Raw genomic sequence first — 16,770 nt, 5'->3', positions numbered from 1 at the left:
TTCTAATGAAATCCTTGGGGGTTAGCACTGTCATAGGTCAAATACATATCTCAGAGTTCTGTAGTCTAGGGAAAACCTAGGACGTGTAAAATCCATTCCTTGATTTCACTGACGTTTTCCATTTTCCCATGGTCTCAGACAGCTAGAGGAGTAGTACAGTGTGTGTCAGAGATATTGGGTTGCATGCAGTGATGTCACTGACCAAGTGGACTGAATTTCCCTCCCTCTTCTATTCTCCCTCCTCCCGTATAGTCTTGCAAATAATAATAATAATAATAATAATAATAATAATAATAATAATAATAATTTATTTGTACTCCACCCATCTGACTGGGTTGCCCCAGCCACTCCGGGTGGCTTCCAGCATATATAAAAACATAGTAAAAACATTAAACCTTCAAAAGCTTCCCTATATAGGGCTGCCTTCAGATGTTCTCTAAATGTTATATAATTACTCATCTCCTTCACATTTGATGGGAGGGCGTTCCACAGGGTGGGCACCACAACTGAGAAGGCCCTCTGCCTGGTTTCTTGTAGCTTCACTTCTTGCAGTGAGGGAATGGCCAGAAACTTAAGTCATGTGAGTGTGGTAGTTATTTCATTTCTATACTGATTGGGTTGCATTAAACCAGGCTCTCTGCCCTCCAGATGTTTTTGGCCTACGACTCCCACAATCCCTAGCCAACAGGACGAGTGGTCAGGGATGATGGGAATTGTAGTCTCAAAACATCTGGAGGGCTGAGGTTGAGGAAGCCTGCATTAAACTTTTAGTTACTTGCTTACTTGAGCTATTTTCACTCCATCTTTTGCAACTGCTTCTGTAAAGCAATAAAAATACAAAGAAAATGCCAAACAGCCCCCCCCATCCCGCCAAATGTAGAATAAAACTGCCAAGAGCCATTGGGGCAACCCAGTCAGATTGGTGGGATACAAATAACAAAATTATTATCAAGTTAATCCTTATTGTCACATGTGTATCTCACATGTTCAGAGCATTCACACTCCAATAAGGTCTTTGACTGATAAATATTGCCAATGGTGGCCCATCCATCCCCATCTATGATGATCCTCAGGCCCAGGCAACTACATTTTATTTCATCAGTACTTTGACCCACAATCTGATTTGCAAATACATTTAAAAATGTTTAAAATTGGTTTAAACTGGTTGTTTCCAACTAGGCTATGCTCACACTAACCTTTACTTGCGTCTATTGATTTCAATGAGTCTTCACTGACAATGTAGGCATCCTTTTTACATTTCATTTTATTGCTCCTTTATTTTATTGTACTCTGTTTTATTGCATTTGTATTGCTGTTATCCACATGTGGACAGCATTTGAAGAAAAGGTGGCACCAAAAATTCACGTTTCTTGGTTCATTCCATTGGAAGAAAGCCTTGATAAGAACTGCAGAATTGTTACGACATTTTCATGCCTGCTACCTTTGAGTTCCTCTCTCAACTTTGAAGAAATCTTTTCTGTGGTGATCCTAATGCTAAAAAAAGAAAATTAAAAAATCCATACCTCAGATTTTAAGGATAATGAGAATCTTTAGGGGGTTTTAAACTGACATTCAAATGCATATTTATCATTACCAAGTTAATTAGCACTCTTCTACTAAGGACAAAATAATTAAACTAATCATATTTAATGGAATTTCGGGGATAGCTGATGTCGCAAGAAATTTAAAACACGGTAGTTGAACTGATTTGCTATTAGTTGGACTTTTACCAATTACACATCCTTTGAATTTATGGAGGAACTCTGTTTCTCCTTACCTTGCTTCAAAGTGAAGGTGTCTGGACTTTGCGACAAGTATTTTATTAATTTCAGGTGTACTTTTGGCTACAAATGGTCACAGTAAGAAAGGAGGTAAAATTATTACTCACCGCTCATTTTTGTAGCAGTGAGGTTTATATTGGCTTGCTAATTTGTGCTTAGCTATTGAGCAATAGAAAAGGGGCTTCTTCAGGAGAATGCGTCACTGCTACATCTTGCAATGAAAGGGAACAGAAATGTATCCAATCCAAACATTCAGCTGCTATTTTGTGCCGTATCCAGATCAGGAAGCAAATCTAAGGATGGAGATCTGGCTTCATGGGGCAAATCTGACAGGTGGGTGGGGCCAACCACATACCAACCACAGAATGCCATTATGACATCACTTGATTGGCATGTAGGTGGGGCCTCTCACCTGCCAACATTCCCTTGCACACTGAAAGTCTTCCCAGGCTCCCCTTTTAAGTCCCTGATCTCATTTGGGTCCCTCATTAAGTCCCCAAATTTGGAAGATACTTGCAGAACCTTTTACCCATGCTTCCTTTTCTTTTTGCCTCTGTAAAACTACCTCCTTTCTGCTCCCCACAGACGGGGCACTGCAAGGTGGGGGCGGTCTTCCCCAAGTGTCACCTCTGAGGGGGGTGACAAAATGGTGTGCGGCACTCACCGTCTGTGAGAGACGCTGCAGCTTCGGCATGCGCAGGCTTCCCGCTGCCAAAGCGGTTCGCCCACCGTGTCCCCCTCAGCTGTAGGGCGGCAAGCTCCCCCAAAGAGCTCAGCAACTTTGGATCCCCCCAAAAAGCTGGACAACATTGTCCAATCCAATAGGTAGATCACTGCCAGTTTATTTATAGTGGGAGTAGATTACAGTCTCTTGGAACATGCCTGCTATAATTAAAATACAGTGGTACCTCGGGTTACATACGCTTCAGGTTACAGACTCCACTAACCCAGAAATATTACCTCGGGTTAAGAACTTTGCTTCAGGATGAGAACAGAAATGCTGCTCCGGCGGCACGGCAACAGCAGCAGGCCCCATTAGCTAAAGTGGTGCTTCAGGTTAAGAACAGTTTCAGGTTAAGAACAGACCTCCGGAACGAATTAAGTACTTAACCCGAGGTACCATTGTAACACAAGCCAAAACACAATCCATCCTGTAGATTTTAGTATCTGTCCACAGTCGACTACTTGTTATCAGAGGTCCAGAATCCACATTTCTTTGTAAGAAAATATGAAATAAAGTCAAGCCATTTTTGCAGGGGGAGGGAATTCAATAGGGGGGGTGGCAAGAAATTTTCTGCACCGGGTACCACCTGACCTTGCTACGCCACTGCCCACAGATCCACAGAAACTCAGTGTCTCTCAATATCAGAGTTTTCACAGAATCATTGAGCTGGAAGGGACACCCAAGGCTCATCTACATATACATACATTTCACCTGAAATCTCACTGTCAGTGAAATCTAGTGGCAGCCTGCAATGATGCAATAAATACATTTTAAAAAAATAAAATAAAATAACTTTTGCTAATTTTATAGGATTTTTTTCACTCCCCCCAAAATGAATTCCCCCCAGATGTTCCTCCTGAGCAGATAATTTCCTCTCCCCCAGATGTTTCTGCTCCTCTTTCACATTCACTTTAAATTTTGTTTTACTCACAATTTGGTAGCAAGACTAGGCACAGCAAGCAACAGATAGCTCTTAGTCACAGTGCAATAACTTCTTACAATACTCAGCCTGGATCTTGTCCCTTTGCATTAGCAAAAAAATGTGTGGGCATAGAGAGAAGGAGGTGCTGAACCTTATTACTTTGAATCCATTTTTGCTTTTATGCGATAATGAGCCTTCCAGCAGACAAAGCCTCTTCCAAAAATCCATCAGCTACTACATTGTACTACTGCAAAATAAGCTGTTTTGTATGGATTTATTGATCCGTTGGTAATTATTTACGTGTCCTTACTTGGCACATATTTGTCTGGTGTGTCTCCCCACCCCCTTCAATCTCAGAAGAGGCAAGAATTTGTATAGAGACATAGGAACCAGCTGCAAAGAGCATATTAAAATTTCCAGATTTCTTTTGTGCCACCATATTTCCAACAACTTGAGTACACCTTTAAATATTTTCCTCTTGCGCTGTCAAAAACTGGAAAATGGGTAATGATTGCAGTGTCTCAATAGATAAACTGAACTTAAAAGGTTTACAAGATCTTTAGTTTTATATTTTTAGAAAATGATTGCTGACTGGAGTTAGGGTACTGCAAAACATTGCGCTGGTGGCCAAACGTATTTATTGTAATGCTGCAATCCTGTGCCCATTTAAAGAACAGAAAGTCCCACTGAATGTAATGGGACTGACTTGTGAACAAACATGCATTGGTGGCTGAGATGACTGGCAGAATCCGGGACCAAGGAGAAGAGTTGGTGGAAGAAGATTGGAAAAAATTTAAAGTGTATCTTCAAAAATACTGTAAAATTAAGGACTGTTAGAAAGATGTTGGAAAAATAAAATTAGGTAGTTTTGGTAGAAATGATATAAAGGATTAAGTAAAAATGAGGTGATGAAATTGATGAAAGAGAGGACGTTAAATTATAATATATTAAATTAAATTACTTAAATGAAAATAAGGTTGGAAGGATTTGCTGAAAAAACAATTTGAACTAAAATACAAAATTGGGAGGTGTGAGGAGGTCAAGGAAACAAGTAAAGGAAGAAAGTTATGTAAAGGTTTAATCTGTTCTTTTTCTTTTTTAAGCGAATGTATTTTTATACCCTTTTTCCTTTCTTTTTTCTTTTTCTGTTACTGTTGTATTCTTTTTTTTGTATTTTGTATTGTTCTTTTTTTCTTTTTGTAACTTTAAACTCTGAATAAATATTATTTTTTAAAAAAACAAACAAACATGCATTGCATTGCATTGCATTGGGTTGCATGAAAACACAGATTATACATCTTTTATATCTAGGCAAAGTAGATGATGATGATTTGTATACTGCCCTTTATGTAGGCAATGTCACTCACACAAAAAACATTGGAAATGGGGAGGGGGGATAAAGCCTCTCAAAACCAATGATTTACCCATGATAGGACATCTTTAAGATTATTTTACTGAGTTTTCACAAGAACATCCAATAATAACCTAACTCAACATTGAGAAAACTGCAAAGAAACCTATAAGCCCTTGAAATCCTCGCCACAGCAGCTAATTATGGTTCTCAAGGTGAACTCCCACCCCCCACCCCCAAATCCGAAGAGACTGGAAGAGGTCAAATATTCATTAGGAATGTATTGATAGGAAGAAATTGAATATAACACAGATATTATCCTAGGCACTTCCAAGGCAGAAACAGAGCAAACACATAGCAGTCCATTCAAATGAGGTTAAATACCAACCATTCGCTATACAAATAATCTGTGTGGTATTTGAAAAGCCTCAGCAGGCAGGTAGGTCTGACCTTTTGTAAGTAATTCATGTTATCATTTCCTACTTGTCAATCAATCACTCCATTTCCTTTTTGTCCCGATCTTCAGCCGTTCTTTCAACATAAAAGTCTTTCGCTTTGACACTAGTTTGAGATGAATGCGAACAAACCATTTTAGTACACACCCTGTCTTTCTTTCCCATTCGTTTCAGAGACACTTTTTTGAGACTGACAATCTTTCATTAATGAACTTCACTTCAAACAGCCTACAAAACATGAGTTGAGTCTGGGGTCCAAGAGTCAGGTATGCAGGATTCACACAACATTTTTCCCTCTCTCTCTCACCCCAAACATTATTTTGTAAAGCAGTGCAATGCAAGACCCACAAAGAACCAGAGTAACATAGCAGCAATCAGCCAGGCAAGATGAGGGATGCTGTTGCTTATCCTCCGTCACATCACCATGGTCACTGCCAATTATAAAGAGAGAGAGAAGGGAGAAGTGGTCAAGTTGGTGTGGACACAGTGGCAGGAACATCCAATTGGCTCTGCCAGTGGGGCTGCACCGTACTGACTTCCCTACAACCTCCCACCTCCCCCTCTTGATAATGGGCCATGACCCTTTGTTGGGAAGCCAGATAAGCAGCCCTGTCCCCTCTTGCCCATCCCATCCAACTGCTACAGGAATAACAACCTTCCAGAGGTATAGCCTTGATGGCCTATTGCTTCACTTTTTAAAATTTATAGGCCACTTTTCTCCCCGGTGACCCTCAAAGCAGCTTAGAGAGTACCCTAACCAAAAAGAAGAAGAAGAAAGAGTTAGGTAGTAAAAAATTACAGTAGAATAAAACAATGTTTATAGTATGGCAGAAGTCTGTATTGCAGCAGTCACGTGAACGTTTAGGGGAGGGAAATTTACATTGTGGGTGCCAGTAAAGGTAAAGGTAAAGGACCCCTGGACGGTTAAGTCCAGTCAAAGGCAACTATGGGGTTGCAGCATTCATCTCACTTTAAGGCCGAAGGAGCCAACGTTTGTCCACAGAGAGCTTTCTGGGTCATGTGGCCAGCATGACTAAACTGCTTCTGGTGCAACGCAACACAGTGATGGAAACCAGAGCATATGGAAATGCCCGCTGCAACGGTACCTATTTATCTACTTGCACTGGCATGCTTTCAAACTGCTAGGTTGGCAGGAGCTGGGACAGAGCAACAGGAGCGCACTCCGTTGTGGGGATTTGAACCACCGACCTTCTGATCAGTAAGCCCAAGAGGCTCAGTGGTTTAGACCACAGCGCCACCCATGTCCCTGGGTGCCGGTACCCTATTTTGAATCACTGTTCCCACCACACCTTGATGACAGCAGGGCATGAGGTAGGGCTGCAGCTGATGACTTCCGTTGGGAGAAGGCAGTTCTCAAGATGTCATGGGGCCAAACTGCTCTTTATGGACCCCAAACCATAAAGAGCTTTCCAATAATATGGACTGTAGTTCACGAAATAAAAAAAAAAATCTATTGCTGCCACAAAACCATGCATTGTGTTTGATGAAGCAGAATGTGAACGCCTATGAACTCCTGGGGAAGTTAACTGTTTGAACTAAGACAGTTTGCACTTGTGGCTCGCATGGTCCAAAGAATGCTGATGTGCTGATCCCAGGGGATTACCGTGCGGCATTTTCCGAGTCCAGTCCGAGGTCGAGGGTGTGGTAAGGAGGCTGTCTGTCAAGGCTGAAGCGGGGCCAAGGAAAGGAGTCAGGTGTGGTCAGGAACTGTGGCAGAACAGCAGGACAGGGTGCAAGCAGGAACAGGTTACCAACAATGTTGCTGCCGCAACCTGGGACTGGGCTGGCCGGCTTTTATCTGCCTCGAGGCATAGGGCAGTCCCGGTCCACAGGTGACACGCCTCTCCTGGCCTGGAGGCAAGCACACCTCCTGCGGGAACTTAGTTCCCTCCGCCTCTCTGCCCTGAGCCTCTGCAGCTCAGGAGAGGCTGGAGGATTACCAGACCCAGAGGCAACCTCAGCTTCCCCTGACGGAGCTGAGAGTGGAGTACCTGCAGGCAATGGGTCCTCCATCACGTCCGGAGCCAAAGCAGATTCAGCTGGTGTCTGCTCCTGAGGATCTGGCACAGGTGAGGGCCCTTCAGGTTCCAGCCCCAGCCCCGGCTCAGCTGGTCCTGGAGGTAGGGACTCCTGTGCACGTTGGGATTCATCAGGTTCAGCCTCTGAATCCGATTCCCAGGCCATCACAGCTGACCAGGGATAGGACATTGACAAGCTTCACCAGTTCAAAGCACACTTTGCAGGAACCCATAGGACAAGACACAGTAACCCTCACTTTCCACTTTCCCATTATTTATGGAAGGGTGCTTCCACACACTGCTCTGACAAACAAAGGGGAAACACAATAATAAATGCTCTCTGGAGGTGTGATTTTAGTTATTGGGGTTTTGGATTTTTAGGAATTGGCATCAGTGCCGTCTCTTGTGCAAGACCTGTTAGTTCAACTGGAGTAGCAGAGATCAGAGCAGAACCTGCTTCCCTTGAACATATGCTTTGCTAGTGATGGGCATTCCAACAGCTGGTTCATCCGTCACTGGCTAACCCCACAAATTACCACCATGTATCTACTCTGACAAGCTGTCCAGTGCTGGAACATGTACAAATCAAACACATGACTGCGACTCCTCTGAATACGAAAATCACCAATTACAAATGTCCTGTACACAAAAGGGAAGTTGTGATTCCCAGTCTTATGATGTTATACTGCTCCTTTGAGTACATCTCCAACTCCTTTGAGTAGATAACTGGCACCACCAATTTTTGGGGGAGGGGTAACTAACTGAAAACAATGTGTGCCCTAGGGATGAGGGAGATATTCCAGTCAATTTGCATCGAAAGGCAAGTCAACATAACCCACACTTTCCGAAATAATACATGAAACCATCCTTTGAAATTCATACTTCTCTGAATTTTGTAATGCAGTTTGCTCGCCAAATAATGTGTACAAAAATACATATACAGTGGTAGCTCGGGTTACAGATGCTTCAGATTACAGACGCTTCAGGTTACAGACTCTGCTACCCCAGAAATAGTACCTCGGATTAAGAACTTTGCTTCAGGATGAGAACAGAAATCGCACAGCAGCGGGAGGCCCCATTAGCTAAAGTGGTACCTCAGGTTAAGAATGGTTTCAGGTTAAGAATGGACCTCCGGAATGATTTAACTTCTTAACCCAAGGTATCACTGTACTGGTTTAAAGAGTGCATAATGATCAGGGCTTTTTTTCAGTAGGAACTTGCCAGAAATCAATTTTGGCAACTGTTACGTTGGTATTTTTGCTATTAATAAGAGAATAAGGGAGCCACTGATAATGATGCACATATACATAAAAAGAAACATGCAACAATGCATTATGTTAGGGAAATTGCCTTGCAAAAAATGTGTGTATTAAACAAAATTATATATAAACCAGTGTATATTAGGAGAAATTCACACTAAAATACATTTTCTTGAGGGCTTTTTTGTTTCGTTTCTTAAAAGCATGCTGATGTGGAAATATGGACAACTGAATTTAAGTTCAGAAAAATAAGAAACTAAGAGACACTGAACTAGACAGACCCATCCATCTGCAATCCTCACCCACCTTCTTCATGACACTAAGCAGGTTGGTAGAATCTTGTTCACACATTTGGGAGCCAACCTCCTTATTTTGAACCCTCCAGGCCCCCATGCAGACTGCAATGTAGACATGAGAAATGGTCTGCATAATCTACACACCAATGAATGCATGGGTCCAGTAACACAACAACACAAGGTGGTTCTTCTTCTTCTTCTTCTTCTTCTTCTTCTTCTTCTTCTTCTTCTTCTTCTTCTTCTTCTTCAGCAAAAACAAACAAACAAACAAAACCCAACCCAGCAACAACAACCCACCACTTTTCATTTGGAGCAGCTAGTAACTTTCCTGCTAATTTTTTATTCTTATTATTCTCTCAGGAAGTGACTGTACATCATAATGCGCCTTCCTGAGGAACTGTACAGAGAGAAAAAATGGCTGCTCCCAAGTACCCTTATTAAAACGTTGTGTGGTGGGGGCCAGAGAAGATGTCTGGTAATGACTGGTGTGAGAACTGCAGTTTCTAGGGGCGGACAATGCCATGCATTCAGAATTTCCAGGACATAGCCAGGATTGGCCTGTCGAAAATGGGGCCCGGGTTTGAAAATTGGCTAAATTGTCTGGGAAAATATAGCTGCACATGTTGGAAGTGTTGTTGTTTGGGGCAAATTTTGCCTCTCTCGCCCGGACCTAGCCACTGTGATCCACGCGACGGTCACCTCCAGACTGGATTATTGCAACTCGCTCTATGTGGGGCTGCCCTTGAGACTGACCCAGAAACTCCAGCGGGTGCAGAATGCTGCAGCGAGATTCCTTACGGGGTCTTCGCTGCAAGATCACATTCACCCGGTGCTATACCAGCTGCACTGGCTCCCAGTGGAATACAGGATCAGGTTTAAGGTGCTGGTTTTAACCTTTAAAGCCCTATATGGCCTAGGACCCTCATACCTACGGGACCGCCTCTCCTGGTATGTCCCACAGAGAAACGTACGGTCTTCAAATAAAAACATCTTGAAGGTCCCAGGCCACAGAGAGGTTAGGCTGGCCTCAACTAGAGCCAGGGCTTTTTTGGCTGTGGCTCCGATCTGGTGGAACACTCTGTCACAAGAGACTAGGGCCCTGCGGGACTTGACATCTTTCCGCAGGGCCTGCAAGACAGAACTGTTCCACCAGGCCTTTGGCCAGGGCACAGCCTGACTCCCTCCTTTGGCAATCTTTGCGGAGCTCTGGCCCAATGGTTGCCATTGGTTTGATTTGAATTAATTTTATAATGAATTATTTTAGAGTGTTGTGTTGTACTGTTGTAGTGTTTTATTGTTGTTAGCCGCCCTGAGCCCGACTTTGGCTGGGGAGGACGGGATATAAACAAAATTTATTATTATTATTATTTTCTAAAAAAAGAGAGAGATTAAAACAACTTTTGTGTCCTGATTTTCACTTTTTGAAACATGGCAACCCTAGATCAAGGTGAATGCATGTACCACCATTATCATTCCTGCACCAATATTATGAGCCAAGGGAAGCCTCAGAACAGGGAAACAGGACAGCCTCTTTAAGAAGAGCTTGCTGAGAAAGCTCACAGAGTCGCTGAGCTGATTCTGAATCAAGCTGAGGAGAGTTCTCTTATCATCACTAGTCTTAGTGTGGCTGTTAATACTCCCTTTGCTTAAAACTCAGCAAGGCCAAACCTTAAGTACAGCTGCTCTGTTCAGCGACAAAATGAGACCAGCATATATATAAAAAATGCCTTTAAAAACCAAACCAAATATAAGACCGTCTCTCTCCTACAAAGAAGTAATATATTGTGAGTTGTTACATAAATCAACAGTCTGTCTTTTTGAACCTGTCAGTAGCCCGTCTAAATTCAAAGTATATCGTAAGTAACTTCCAGATTATGAATAAAGCCCTAGGACAGAATTGAATTCTCAATGTGAAGCCTAGACATGCAGTATTAAACTGAAAAGAAATTGTAGCCAGATAGGAGCACTAGGACACTTCGTGTGATTTCAGTTGCCAAGGGAACCACTTCTGTAGTGACTGTCAAAAAAGAAAAAAGAAAAAAAAAGCTTACTGCTTTTCCTTGACTGCTGGCTCTCAGGTATCCCAAAAACTCCCACAGCATCACCAAGGGGACGGTTAGACACATCTGGGTTAATAATGATAAAATGGGAATATATCCAGGAATGTGGTGCTTGAGGGAGGTGTGAGCAGGAGGCGCTGTGTGTGTTTTGCCTTTTGGAAGCAACCATCACAGCACTGTTTTTAACTGCTCTGCAAAGCCCCAGGACCTTGGTGACAGTCTATGGATGTAAGATGACTCAGCCTTTTATCTCCAAAGACTAATGCACAGTCTCATGATGATAAAGCCTTTGTGAGTGTTTTATCCAAGCCGATAAGAGCGCTGACCCATGCTTAACATAGTGTGAATGCTACAGGGCTTAAAAGCCAAGTCACGTTTAGGGGATCAGGCTCTCTTTGCCTCTTGTTTGCACAACTGCAACTATATTTCTCTGGGTATTCACAGCAGGTGCAATGATACCTTTGAGGACTGGGACATTCACAGGGAAACCAAAATGCTTCTTTACAAAGCTACTATACTACCAACCTTACTGTGCGTTTGTGAAACATGGACCACTTACAAACGCCATCTCCAACTCCTTGAAAGATTCCTGCAAGGGTGTCTCAAAAATTTTTTACATATCACTTGGGAAGACAGGCGAACTAATGCCAGTGTACTGGAAGAAGCAAAGATCACCAGTGTCGAAGCAACGATTCTTCAACATCAACTTTGTTGGACTAGTCATGTTGTGCGGGTGCCTGATTATCGTCTTCCAAAGCAGCTACTCTATTCCGAACTTAAAAATGTAAAGCGCAATGCTGGTGGTCAATGAAAGAGTTTTAAAGACTCTCTCAAGGCAAATCTAAAAAATTGTAGCCTAAACACTGAAAACTGGGAAACACTGGCCTGCAAGCCCTCCTATTGGAGAACAGCATTTACCAATGGTGTCATGGACTTTGAAGACACTCGAACTCAGGACGAAAGTGAAAAACATGCTAAGAGGAAGGCACGCTTGGCAAACCTTCACTGTGATCAACTCCTGCCCAGAAACCTATGTCCCCACTGTGGAAGGACACGTAGATCCAGAACTGGCCTCCACAGTCATTTACGGACTCACAGTTAAAACCATGTTCATGGAAGACAATCTTACTCAGCTATGAGTGATCACCAAAGAAGAAGAAGAAGAATATACCTTTGACAGCACCATCCAGTAGGCCATATGTTCTGTACATCAACAGATTCAGGGGCCTTTTCTTGAGTTCTCCAATTCTCTGAAGTTTGGTGGGTGGTGGCAAGCATTGAAAAGGACTTCTCAGCTATTAGAATCAGTTACAGAATGCTCTCCTCAAGGAAAAACACCCAAAATTTATCCAGTGGCATGGGAGGGGTCACACGGGCAGTTGAGCTATCTCAGTGCAGCTTGCAAATTCATATCACATTAAATTCATCCCACTTTGGGGAAGGGTAAAGACTGAGCAACCTGTATGTTGCATTGAACAACAGCAGGCACAGCAGCAGTGCTGATTAAAACAATTGAATTGCTGGGAATCGTTCTGAATTCCCAATGACCTTTTCTTACCGTAGCTTAATCCTTTCCCCTCCCCATAATCTAATCAAATATTAACTGAAAAGGAATCAGGGACTTCATATTTCTCCTATTGACTTTCATTATAATCCTATCAAAAGCTCTCAGACCTCTGCTTGATCTCAGCAATGAAATTGATTGGTAACCTCTAATGATTTGACTTCCCTGACATTGATTCACATTAGCTTCATATCAAAGCCACTTTAGTTTAATGGATTAGCCTTCAATCCTTGACACAGTCTTAATCTGAAATTAATAGTTGCTCCCGGTGTTTCTCTTTTGCTACAATTGTTCTGCAATTTCAGCATGTTTAGGTAATCCCTCCATTTAATTTAGACCATTTAGGTTCACTCTAGCTTGTGGGACAGAAATAGGAAATGTAACAACTCCAACACAAAGTGCTTAGCTTTAAGGCCCTGATGGTGTAACATACCTGAAGGTTTACAAGCTGCTTGGATGAGTGAAATCAACCACCTGTCTCCTAGACCCTTGCCCACCCTGGCTCATAAAACTGAGCCAGGAAAGGCTGGGTGATGGGCTCCATGGGGTGGTGAATGCTTCACTGTGAAGGAGCCTTCCCAGACCTGCTGAAAGAGGTGGTTATTAAACCGCTTCTTAAAAAACCACATTTTGACCCCGCCAATATGGCCCCAGCCAACTATCACCCAGTTGCAAATCTTCCATTCTGGGCAAGGTGATTAAGCGGGTAGTCACTGAACAACTCCAGGCACACCTGTAGGATGCGGACCATTTGGATCCCTTCCAATCTGCATTCAGGCCTCATTATGGGACTGAAGCCGCCTTGGTCGCGCTGGTCGGTGATCTCTGGCAGGCTAGGGACAAAGGCCTTTGATACCATTGACCATGACATCCTTCTGGACTGTCTAGAGGATCTGGGAGCTGGGGGCACTGTTATACAGTGGTTCTGCTCCTTCCTCCTGGGCCGTGTCCAGAAAGTGGTATTGGGGAATGAGTGTTCAGACCCCCGGGCTGTTACTTGTGGAGTGCCTCAGGGCTCTGTCCTCTCTCCCATGCTTTTTAAGAATTATATGAAGCTGCTAGGAAAGATCATCAGGGGGTTCGGGCTGGGTGGTCATCAGTATGCAGATGATACCCAGCTCTTCCTCTCTTTTAAATCAGAACCAGCGAAGGTGGTGAATGTCCTGTGTGAGGCAAACTCCAGTCCTAGGCGCAGCATAAATCTGCGGCCCAAGCTTTAGAAGATTGAGGACGCTATTCAGCAGAGCAAACACTGCACAAACAGAAGTGGCACGGGAGGCTGTGTGAGCATATTTACAAGCAATTTTATTCAGCGTAGATCAGGACAAAAGGAAACATGTCTGATCTCCTTCGTGTCCGAAGCAAAACAGCTAAAGAAAAAGCAAAAGCTATACACAAACAGAAGTTCCCAGCAAGCTGTGCTGGAGTGTAAACAGACATGCAACAATTCCACACATCTGTCCCTTAAGGTGGAAGAGAATATCTCAACAATTAGACCTGTTGTGAAACCAGCCCAGCTTATTGGGAATGGATGATGCAATAACCAAGAATAAAGAAGAAGAAGAAGAAGAAGAAGAAGAAGAAGAAGAAGAAGAAGAAGAAGAAGAAGAAGAAGAAGAAGAAGAAGATGATCCTGGCCTGACCCTGGTTCTCTAACTGTAGCTTGATAGGCAGGAATTAGCAACTGTAGCTTTTCACAGCACAGTGGAATCATAGAACTGTAAAGTTGGCAAGGACCCCAAGGGTCATCCAATTGAACCCGCTGCAATGCAGGAATCTCAGGAAATAATGCAGGAATGCTGGAGATAAGCATTGCCCACTACAAATGTCTACAAATCAAGCTGCCGTTAAAAGAACAGGAGAACAGGGTTGTAAAATAAAACTTTGTGATGCACAAATGAGCATATGTGATATCTAAGGAAGGAAGGAAGGAAGGAAGGAAGGAAGGAAGGAAGGAAGGAAGGAAGGAAGAAAGAAAGAAAGAAAGAAAGAAAGAAAGAAAGAAAGAAAGAAAGAAAGAAAGAAAGAAAGAAAGAAAGAAAGAAAGAAAGAAAGAAAGAAAGAAAGAAAGACAATGTGGATTCTAGTCTAAATTAAATTCTATGCTAGGCATGCCAGCAATTTTTAGGAAGAAGCAATTATCAGAAGCCTAAAAAATGGAAACTTCAGGGCTAAACAACCTGTCACTGTCAACAATATCCAACCGGCTACTCTGCAAGAGGGAACATGAGCTGCTTTGCACAGTTCTGAGAGTGATTTTCATAAGTGAGAACTGTAAACTAAATTCTCAAGGGTCTTGTTATGAAGGAGTTCAGAAAACGGGAAGCCTCAGCAAATGAGTTCCATGTTTGTTAGCTGAGATAGCTCTGGCATCTGAAAATAACACTGTTTTGGACGCTGGGAACATCTTTTCTCTCCCCCCCCCCCCCCCGCACATCACACCCTTTCAACAGTCTCCTCAAGAAATGCCTTCAGAACCACAAGTGCTTGCATTATTACTCTTGCATGTTTCATATATTCTAAGGCTGGTGTCAAAAGCTAGTCTTGCATGTGTACGTCTAAAGAGCTTTTTTAAAAAAGAAAGATTGGAAATCTAACTTTATCTAAATGGTCTTTTTCAAAAACTGGTATCTCATTAGCAGTGCATATGCCCTACTGGTTACTTTGCCTTAATAAAATCTTTTTATTGCTAAGACTCTTTCCAAGAAAGAATTGAGCTATGAGTTGGGGCTATTTCATTTTGTGAGGTTCACACACACACACACACACACACACCATGTGATTTCTGGAGAAAGGCTGGAATAAAAATACAATAAATAAGGGGAGAAAAAAATGTGCATTAAATTTAGGACTTAAGGATAACTGGAAGAAAAATGGCCAAAAAAGAGGTGGAATTCAATATGTAAGAAGCTTGTTGAATACAGGCAAAGGATGAACAGAGGACTAACATTGAGGGCAGGGCCAGCCCAAGATACTTTGCTGCCTGAAGTGAAAGACAAGCCTGCTGAGCCCCGAATTTCAATAATAAGGAAGGAAAAATATAAACAAATATAAGTTGCAAACATTTTAAACTAATTGCAATAGTTTTGCAAATGTGTTGCAAAAACCTGTAAGTAATGGAAAGAACTCTCAGTTCTTTTTAACAATCTACTTGCAATTGTTTTATAGCAATATAACAAATATCTTCAGCACCTTTAGGAGGCCCAGAGCACCAAGAAACGGTCTAATGGAAATGGTTCACAAACCTTTAGACTTGATATTGTCTTTTAAAGGAGGCAGAGTTTCCTTCCCTTCCTGCTTCTTACGTGTTTGCTTCGGTAGATCCTCAACAGGGCTGGTTCTCAGAATCAGCAGGTGGAGCTTACTTGACTCCATGGGGTGGGGAATCCCTGCACATAGAAAATTCGTATGTCAGGGGGAGGGTTATGCTAGCAGCCTTCTTTCTTTCATATAGTGTTCTCTGCATAAGATACAGACACACACCGTCCAGGGCCAGACTGTGGTTTGATGAGGCCCTAAGCCATTGAAGGTAATGGGGCCCTTTATATGTCCAGCTGTCCTTTGTCAACAACAAATTGTTGCTGGTTTTTGTGTTGAATATATGCTATGTGGTAATTTATGGACCTAATAGGTATTTAAAGCCATTTTTCACATAACAAAATATGTATTTTATCAAAATAATTCTTGAACTGAAATACAATTAAGCAAAAGTGTATTAATAGTGAAATAATTATTAAGCTCTAACTTTTTTAAAAAAATCCTTTAATTATTCTTTTTTTGGGGCCAAGAGAGTGAGTTCCTAAGCTATAGCTTGTTTAGCTTATACATAAATCTAGCACTGACACCGTCCTGTGAGTTCTCACCTACAGCCTGGGCACCCACATTGCAGATAAAAGCGAAGCATTAAACATGTGTATATCACAATTGGCATGAGGCGTGTGCCTCATCATCTAGGTAAACATATCAAACAAGCCATAAATGACACAAAGAATGCCAAAATCTGGTGAATCTCAACAGTCACAATGAATGCTAATAGACACAATTCATAATGCGAATATACATTTCTATTCAAAAGCAAGTCCCATTTCATTCAACAGAGCTCACTTCTAGGTATGCGGATGTAGGATAACAGCCTCAGGCGATTCTCAGAATTTTCTGCTATATGTATGAATTTTTAGAAAGTCGCAAAATGTATCTGGGTTTATCAGCACATACCAAATTTTGGACGTTAAAATGGAGTCAAACTCTAGCATGTGGTGCCCTTGAGGGACCAGAACTCCCATCAACCCTGGTCATTGGCCATGCTGACGGAGGCTGAT

The 16,770-nt window shown here is 42.4% G+C and overlaps 1 long non-coding RNA gene across 1 annotated transcript; it reads right to left on the bottom strand.

Moving 5' to 3' along the window:
* Nucleotides 1-1,246: 1,246 nt before the first annotated feature.
* Nucleotides 1,247-2,093, bottom strand: LOC309362726. The gene is made up of 2 exons (XR_014165095.1): nt 1,778-2,093; nt 1,247-1,494 (listed from the first exon to the last, which is right to left on the bottom strand). It is a non-coding gene; the product is annotated as an uncharacterized lncRNA (long non-coding RNA).
* Nucleotides 2,094-16,770: the final 14,677 nt, after the last annotated feature.

This window comes from Podarcis melisellensis (genome assembly GCF_964234715.1).
Source record: "Podarcis melisellensis genome assembly, chromosome: 2".
Classification (NCBI taxonomy): Eukaryota; Metazoa; Chordata; class Lepidosauria; order Squamata; family Lacertidae; genus Podarcis; species Podarcis melisellensis.
Note: the sequence above shows the minus strand (reverse complement) of the source record. Positions and strands in the feature narration are given on the sequence as shown.